General features: G+C 42.8%; 1 pseudogene; it reads left to right on the plus strand.

Moving 5' to 3' along the window:
• Nucleotides 1–6,067: 6,067 nt before the first annotated feature.
• On the plus strand, nucleotides 6,068–6,621 carry LOC116461869 (large ribosomal subunit protein uL22-like; annotated as a pseudogene).
• The last annotated feature ends 3,027 nt before the right edge of the window (nucleotides 6,622–9,648 follow it).

Below are 9,648 nucleotides of genomic sequence, written 5' to 3' on the forward strand. Positions count from 1 at the left end.
CGGCATGGTTTGTAATTTAATACACCTACAATATGTCTACCAGTGTACCTGTGACCTTGCTCTTATTTCCAAAATTAAAAGGAGGAAGTGTCCTGAAGAAAAAAGATACCCACCTCCATTGAGCCTCTCTCTATTGCTTATACTTTTCTCCATCCTAGTCCTAGACTTTGGCAAAGAAGGATCCTGGCCAAGATGCTTTTCAGTCGTGATGTGCATAAAGTGAATAGCCTGCAGCCCTAGGGAAGTGTGGAACTTCAGAGATTCCAAAATAAAAATAAACACACCAAAGCCACCGTAGTTCCTATTGACTAATGTCATTATTAAATAAGCAATAATTTGAATAAGTTGTCTACTGAAGGCTCTAAAACGGGCTTTCCTCTTAAAGCCAAGTGAGGATGCTCTAACATGCCTTCTACCAAAAAAAAATTTAAAGCACTAAAATATTTCTAGAAAGGTTTGTTTGGGACCCTCTGTTACGGAATGAGTTGCATCCCCCCAAAACTGGAATACCCAGTTATTCGATGAACACACTGAACTTGGGGTTCAGCACTGGAGAAATGTCTGATGGGAGTTGCATCCCCTTAAAATTTGTATGTTTAATCCTAACTTCTAGTACCTTAGAATGTAACGGTATTTTGAGATAAGGTCTTTTAAGAGGCAATCAAGTTAAATGAGGTTATTAGGTAGATTGCAGTCCAGTACGACTGATGTTTTTATAAGAGGAAATTTGGACACAGACACAGCACAAAGGGAAGGTCACGTGAAGACACAAGGAGAAGGTGGCTGTCTACAAGCCAAGGAGAGAGGCCTCAGAAGAAACCAGCCCTGCCAACCCCTTGATCTTGGACTTCTAGCCTCCAGAATTCTGAGACAACAAATGTCTTTTGTTTAAGCCACTGAGTCTGTGGTACTTTGTTATGACAGCCCTAGCAAACTAATATACCCTCTAAAGTATTGGTGAATCTGGATCCATTTTTTGCTAAAACAGCTCACTTTTAATGCATACAAATTTCCTTTTTGAAATCAGACAGCAGAGCTTCCTAATATCAATAACAAAATTTCATTGTGTACCTACTTTTTGCCTTGTACTGTACTAAATGCTTTATGTGTATTTCCTCATTTTGTCTTCAAAAGAATCCTTCAAATACTATTTTTTGCCTGTCTTTTTAGATGATGAAACCAAGGCTTATGTGACTAAGGAGTTAAGTGACATATCTTGAGTCTCCCAACTGGGCTTTGAAATCAAATGCATTTGAGGTCAAATTCTTGTTCTGAAAATTACTAATGCTGATACCTCTAGTATTTTACTAACTACTACTTAGTGCCCTATATTTGTAAATTCTCACAATAATGCAAAGTTATTGTCACAGTTGAATGATATAACTCATGACTACTAAAATGTTTTAAGAAGCCCAGCACAACTTCTATTACCTATCAAGGGTCCAATGACTGTTAGCCTTTGTATTTTATGACAACATCAGGCCCAGTTGCCTATAAGGATCTCTAATCCACTCAGTCTGTGTGTCAGGGTCAGAGGTCAAGGCTGTTTCCTGCATTACATTTTTTTCCAGTTCCTCATCCCATCTGCTCTTACATTTCCTCAAAGGATATGACCCTTACCCATGACCTCCCATTGTAGATCGGGAGGTCACAAAAGGTCTCACGCAGACTAAGGAAGCTCAACATGCCAGACAAACCATTGCACACAAAAAAATCACAGACCACTGAGTACGTCTTCTGAATGAATGAATGAATGAATCCACATGCTTGCTAAAAGGGTAGTGATTGGCTGGGTGCAGTGGCTCATGCCTGTCATCCCAGCATTTTGGGAGGCTGAGGCAGGAGGATCACTTGAGCCCGGGAATTTGAGGTTACAGTAGCCGTGATTGCACCAATGAACTCCAGCCTGGATGACAGAGTGACCCCCCTCCAAAAAAAAAAGTAGTGATTTGAAGAATGAGGACTTTTCAGTGTTGTATTTGGAGAATGTTGCTTTCATTGGATCAGGTTTTATTGAGTTTGGTTATGAGAATGGCATTGTGATGGGCACGTTAGGGGAGGTAAGATCTGCAGATGCATGGCACCAAACTGAATGTGCTACGTGTCTTTAAAAGGGTAACACATGCTGAGAGATTGAAGCATGGAGAAGTAATTCTGGTTTTGGAAAAGTACAAAGCTTCTGTAGAGAGGATGGCATTGGGGTGGGTCTTGAAGGAAGAGAGGAGAGGGAGAGGAGAGAGAGGAGATGCTTTTTCACTGAGGCATACTCTACTGTCAGCTTGATAGTATGTTAAGGTCTACAGTGAACTGGCAGCATAGAAGAGCTGAATTCCAAGTATTTGTAAGGAAATAGTTTGTAACTTACTTCTAACTAATGTGCTCTAAACTTGGCAGAAAGAGGCCATCCTAGGGACACTTATTTGAAGAGTAAATTATTCTTCTGTTCTTTTGCTGTTTTAAGGTCTTCTCTGGAATCGACCTTTGTGGATCCAGAGTGAGACCACTGCATAATATTTCAGGGCCCCTAGTTCAACTGTTGTTATGAAAGTTGCTTTGGGATGACAGCCAGGACATCCCATCATGTGGACGCCGTCAGGACACTTTCCCAGGGGAGAGTATCCCAGCCTGCTTAGTAAGGTCCTGTAGGCCTCTCTGGACCAATGGTTGCTATTTTCCTAAGGAAGTCTCATCTGGAGAAACCACCAGCTTTTCCCCCCAGGATTGGTTTCTAGAAAGCTCAGAGTCAAATTGGTGGCTCTCTGCTAACAAGCATACATACCATGATGGTACGCAGTTTTGAAGTCTCATTCCTGGCTCCATTTGAAACCTCCATCTCTGTTCTTATTTTGTCTTAAGTTCGTCTCTTTGATTTGTGCCTTCTTGTCCCAGCTTTTGTATCCTTGTGAGCTAATTCTGGACTTTTCTGGAAGCAGGTGTAGCTGAGCCACCTTGTCCTTTCATTGCCTTCAAGCCTGCAGATCTTTGCACATGAGGCTTCTTTTGCCTGGAAAGCACTTTCTTTCCTTTCCCCTCTTTTGACTTTTCCACTCTTTCTCTTTGGTGTCCCTGGAACTCCTGCCCTCTTTCTCAGTTTAGCAATCCCTTTCTCTAGTGAATTAGAGGCTCCTTCACGTGTCCCTTTACCATAGATCTCTCTCCTGACCACATACTCTTATTTCCTGTAGAATGGACTATTTTACTTGTCTGTATCCCTGCTTGTCCCTACACTTTGGAGATTGAGTCTATATCTGTCTTCTTCAAAGTCGCCTCTCTAGGACCTAGCAGTTTGCCTGGCACATATAAGACATGCAACAAACTTTTGTTATCTGTATGACAGAAGTTATTTTTAGGATCCTTGATTTTCTGATATGTCTAAAAGACACTAGTTATTAGGTAGGATTGTTGGGAGGCTCAAAGGGAATGATTTGTATAAAGTTCCTAGTATAGAGCCTGCCATATATTAAGGCATCCCTTCAACCCCACTCCTTGCAAGTGATTAATTTCTGAGCACATCATTCACTCTCAAGAAAATTCCTCTTAGAATCAGTGCACAGTTTGTCTCTAGGAAGAAAAGATACAAATATAGGGAAAGCCAGAGGCATAGCAAATACAGTGATTAAGGAGGGCTTCTTGCAGAGGTGGAGTGCAGTGGAAACATTTAAAGGAATTAAGAGTTTGGAAAATAGCCTTGGAGAGGGATGATGGAAGGTGAGCTGGTGGGAAGAGACCAATCCCGGGGCCAGCAAGCAGCCCCCAACTCCATCTTTCCAGGCCACTACTCTGAGTTTCATGAGGCAGCCATTAGAGGACTTCCCAGCCTCCTGGAGGTTTGGCTAAACGTGTACAATATTCAGGAATATCCACTTATTCAACAAACACATTAAACTTGAGGTTTAGCATTGGAGAAATGTCTGATGGGCATTTCCTGGAGGCCATGAGTTCCTCTGTGCATCTTTTTCATCTTGTGGTTCCAGAACTAAGGTATTTCTCTGCTCCAGTGCCTGTTGGACACAATTCTCTAAACCACGTCTCTCCTGGCCTTCCTTTTGACCAATAGCATGGTATATTGTGTCTAAAATCACCTTTTCTCCCCTATGGCTCTCAAAGCAACAGAGTTTTGGGAAGCACAGAGGTCATTTGCACCCACATCTCTGAAATTGCTGCATGGTGGACAGGAGAAATGGTAACTCTTTACCCATAGGAGCTGTCGTTTCTTCCCTCCATGCAGATTGAGCCTCACTGAGTGCAACACACTGAGAATAGAGGTCCCTGAGGATGGGTGACTTGACCCATTACCCCTTAGCCAGCAGGAGATCTGAAGTAGCTGTTCTAAGAGGTGGTCTTAGCCCCTTTAATTCCTTCATATTCTCTTTTGATTCTCTGCCCCAATTCATCCCAAACAGATGAGTCAAGTACACCCCATGTACTAGCTGTGCAACAGCAGCTTGAAGCACTTCAGCCTCCTGACAGCCACTGTGAAGTCCCTCCTACAGGGAACTCTGGAGCTGCTGCTTTAGGATCTGGGAAGAGAAAGCAAGTAAAGCCAGTCTCAGAAGAGGACTGGGGAGGTCTCTACTCCTTTCTGGGACTCACTCTTTTATACACCATCAGAAGCCAGGATAAGGCATGAAGGGATTAAACACCCCATTCTACCACCATCTTTGCTTTTCTGTTGCATTTGAATAAGATGGAGATCTACATGTTTAAACAGGCTTGTATATAATGCTAGTCCAACTCAAAAACACACTATTTCAATATAGTCCTAGTTCAGGGCTATGGACAGCAAGGCCATAATAAATGCATGTTGTTGGCTTGATTGTAAGTTCTTGTTTCCTTGAAACCAAATGTGAAGAGAACTGAAATCTATGGCGTTTTCTTATTTTTGCATGGAGTAGAGACCCTCCGAGCAGCAAGTCTTAAAATAAGGAAAAATCTCTTCTATGGCCAATATGAACCAGAAAAGAATGTCAAGAGGCTGTTTTTCCAGTCCGAAGAGTGTCCAAGATTTGAGCTTTCCATAATGAAAATGGAGAATATGCAGACACCAAAAAAATTACGCCACGGAATCACTGCCCTAGATCAGCAGAGAAAACATAATACAGGCTGGAAAACTCCTACTCCATTTATTAAAACAACAGTTCATTAGGGCACCATAGAATTTCACTAATAACTAGCTGAATGTATGTTTAAGCCCAGTAATAAAGGCTACCAAACGAAGGGGTATTTACACGTAATTACACCTCCAGCATGTAGGTTGTCACAGAGGGAGGCCTTAATTATCAATGTGCTATGCCCCTGCTTTACATACAACAAATGGCCTTAATGTGGCTATTCATGTTATAGTTTAAACATCTTGGTAATTAGGAAGTGGAAAATGGGTAGAGTAGAGGGAGTTGTCAGTTTCCTGCCGGTGTGGCCGTCTGCACTCTATACCTCTGGGAGCTGAGAGGCCGAGGGAGGCAGGACAAGCTTTGGGCCAGAAGACAGCATGGCACGGACAGCATGGATTTCTCAGGTATATGATGAGGGCTCCAGAACATGTGGGTGAGGACAGAGCCACTCACAGAATCACACTCGTTAACTTAACAAATCTTTATTGAGTACTTACTGTGTGCCAAGCACTGCTTTAGGTATGTGAGATTTCAGTAAACAAAACAGACTAAGATCTCTGCTTCTGTGTAGCTTGTATTTGAAGGCAGTTCAGTTATTAAATTTGATGAGTTGATAACTGGCTCAGGGGTGGTCACCAGTAATGGGCCTGTCCTGTGCCCTGACCCATCCAGTGCTTCTTTAAACAACTTGGAAGAAGACTGACTGTTGTTTGGGGATTTGTTGATTAAAGTTGCAGAGAGCAGTAGTGAACACCTGGTGCAGTTTTCTTACTTGATTTCTCATCCTTACCACAGTCTTGCAAGGCAGATATTATCATCACTTGTGTTTGAGAGCACAGAAGACTGAAGGACGTACCCAGGTTTGCATCCAAGTTGGATTCTCTCTGTCTGAAGATGCAAGGCTAAAGATGGCATAATTATCTGTTTCCCCAAGCAGCCTGAGGCAATCTGTGAAAATGGTTCACTATTCACTTGACCCTGACAACCCCACAAAATCATGTAAATCAAGAGGTTCAAATCTTCATGTTCTCTTTAAGAACACTCGTGAAACTGCCCAGGCCATCAAGGGTATGCATATACGAAAAGCCACGAAGTATCTGAAAAATGTCACTTTACAGAAACGGTGCGTACCATTTCGACGTTATAATGGTGGAGTTGGCAGATGTGCCTAGGCCAAGCAGTGGGGCTGGACACAAGGTCGGTGGCCCAAAAAAGTGCTGAATTTTTGCTGCACATTCTTAAAAATGCAGATAGTAATGCTGAACTTAAGGGTTTAAAAGTAGATTCTCTGGTCATTGAGCATATCCTAGTGAACAAAGCACCTAAGATGTGCCATTGGACCCACCGAGCTCAGGGTCGGATTAACCCACACATGAGCTCTCCCTGCCACATTGAGATGACCCTTACTGAAAAGGAACAGATGGTTCCTAAACCAGAAGAGGAAGTTGCCAAGAAGAAAAAGATATCCCAGAAGAAATTGAAGAAACAAAAACTTATGGCAGGGGAGTAAATTCAGCATTAAAATATATGCAATTCGAAGTTTAAAAAGGCCAAGCGTGGTGGCTCATGCCTGTAATCCCAGCACTTTGGGGGGCCAAGGAGAGTGGATCATGAGGTTAGGAGTTTGAGACCAGCCTGACCAACATGGTGAAACCCTGTCTCTACTAAAAATATAAAAATGAGCCGGACATGGTGGCATGCACCTGTAATCCCAACTACTTAGGAGGCTGAGGCAGGAGAATTGCTTGAACCCAGGAGGCGGAAGTTTCAGTGAGCCAAGATCGCACCACTGCACTCTAGCCTGGGTGACAGAGTGAGACTCCATTTCAAAAAAAAAAAAGTTGCATAATTAATACTGGATGATGGACTGAGGATTCGGAAGTCTTTATAATCCAAATAAACGAGCTCAAATGAAGACTTTGCATCAGGAGTGTAACATAAAGCAGCAAGGAGTAAGACACAACATTTAGAGACTTGAATTCTCTTGGCGCTGTTTTTGATACATTATCTGTTCCTGTGATTACTTCCTGCAGTTTATGACGTCTCTGCCTTTCTTTGGTACTCTGGAGGAAGTAGTCATTTAAATGTAAGACTAATAAATTTAATAACCAAGTTGAAGGAATAAGGGAATTCAGTGTTAATGTCACTCTTGGGCGGAAGTGGTCATGGCCAAGGTGATTTAGTGGTTGATCTCTGTTCCAGTAATCTCTTGCTGTGTAATAAACCAACCCCAAACTTAATGGTGTAAAATGACAATCATTTTGTTACATTCATGGATTCTGTGACTCAGGAATTTGGGCAAGGCACAACAGGGATGATTTGTCTTTGTAATATCTGGAGTTTCATATGGTAGGACTAGAATGGCTGGAGGTGACTCAGATATCTAAGGGCTGGAATCATCTGGGGACTTCCTTACTCACATGTCAAGTGCCTTGACTGGGATGACCGAAGACTGGGTTCAGCTGGTATTGCCCACTGGAGCCTCTTTCTGTGGCTTGGGCTTCCTTACAGAATGGCAGTCCAGGATAGTTGGATTTCTCATATGTCAGCTTGCAGCTCTGAGAGCAAGTGCTCTAGCAAAGAAGGTGACATGTATATGGCTTCACTTCACCATATTCTGTTGGCCAAAGCAGTCACAAGCCATTCAGCTTCAAAGGGGGAAAACAATAGAGTCTATCTATATTAGTCCATTCTCACACTGCTATAAACAACTACCTAAGACTGGGTAATTTATGGAGAAAAGAGACTTAATTGACTCATAGTTCTGCAGGCTGTACAGGAAGCATGGCTGGGAGGCCTCAGGAAACTTACAGTCATGGCAGAAGGCAAAGGGGAAGCAAGCATTTCCTACCACGGCAGAGCAGGAGAGAGAGAGAGAGGGAGAAGGGGGAAGTGCTACACACTTTAAACAACTAGATCTCGTGAGAACTCACTCATTATCAGGAGAACAGCAAGGGGGAAATCTGCCCCCATGATCCAATCACCTCCCACCAGGCCCCTGCTCCAACACTGAAGATCATAATTCAGCATGAGATTTGTACACAGAGCCTAACCATATCACTATCTCAGGATACATCTAATTTATGGCCACATTTTAAAGCCATCGCATCCACAGGGGTATATCCCTCCTGTGGATTTTTTGCTCAATTCACTCTGCTGGAGTAACTCTCAGTTTGCAGAAGAATAAACCAGGCATTGAGGATGTGACCATTGTCTTCAGCTCTTTGGAAGACTATCATATGCAAGAGAGAGTAGATGTAACCCACAAGGCTTTAAGAATGAGCTGAAGACCAGTGGGTAAATGGAACAGGAGAACTTACTAATATTTGGGAATGTCTGTCAACGAGTTGCCTTGCCTAGGAAGACAGTGAATTTTCTGATTTTTCAACTATTGATTGAACACAAATCAGGAATGTCCCAGTAGGGCCTCAGACACTATCTTGGAGATTGGATTAAATGAATTCTTGAGAAGACTGAGGGATATAAGTGGTTCTATATTAGAAACATCACAGCAGAGACAGGGCATGATGAAGAATCATCCACGACTTCAATTCTACCTTTTCAAGTCACCTTCTAAGTATATAATTTCAAGGATATTGGGAGGCCTGATGGTACCTCTCCTTTAATATTATTCTCCTATGTTGGTGGCTTAGAACCTCCAATTGGAGACTAATTCTTTTAATGTAAGCCTTTGATCCTTGTTAAACTGTAATACCCTGGGAAAGGGGAGAGCCAAAGCTCTTTCCAATGATTTATAATTTACCAAGAGTATATTTAAGGTCATATTCTGTGAGCATGATTTGACAAGAGAAGGTAGGGCAATGCGTATGTGAGAAGGGGGAGGAAGAAATGCTCCAGAAGGAGAGAGAGAATGACACAAAGTAGGGGAAAATACATGAAGATCTGGGGAACCAATGCTTCTGGTGCCAGCCCCAGCAGAGGCTGATTTCTTCAGCTTCACACAATCGGTTATGAAACCACCGTTCTCAGAACAAACTGGCAGAAAGCTGGTGTCCACTTCACTGACCTTTCCTGCACTTGAGAAGTGCAACCACAGGCTCAGCTTAGAGAAGACCACAGAGCCCTCTTCCCTGTTTGGAACAGCAGGTGGGGGAGTCACCCTCCCTCATTTATTTCCGGCCCTACACTGTTAGAACAGGGATGACAGGGGCCTAACTCACTTCCCGAGAAGTCGTGGCATCCTCTGTATAAACAAAGGAAAAATTTCTACCATAAATCACCCAAACAAGTGATATCCCAGAGGAAGAAAGAAAACAGTGAGGGAGGAAGATGCCATCCAAGGGGAAAACATATCAGGTTGTGCACATTAGATCTGGTCATTCACAAGTGACCTCTCTGGGAAGGCAAATGACAGCAGAGATTGAAACGGAGACTATAAAATTGAGAGCCTAAGCAAAGCACTCGACAGAGGGAAGAACATGTAACCGGTGGACTCCTCGTTCTCCCAGCACTGCCCTCACAGCCCAAAGAATTTCTGAACAAAGAGAACAAGATTCAAGTTTAAAACCAAGACCTC

The sequence above is a fragment of the Hylobates moloch genome, unplaced genomic scaffold, assembly GCF_009828535.3.
Source record: "Hylobates moloch isolate HMO894 unplaced genomic scaffold, HMol_V3 SCAFFOLD_22, whole genome shotgun sequence".
Taxonomy (NCBI): domain Eukaryota; kingdom Metazoa; phylum Chordata; class Mammalia; order Primates; family Hylobatidae; genus Hylobates; species Hylobates moloch.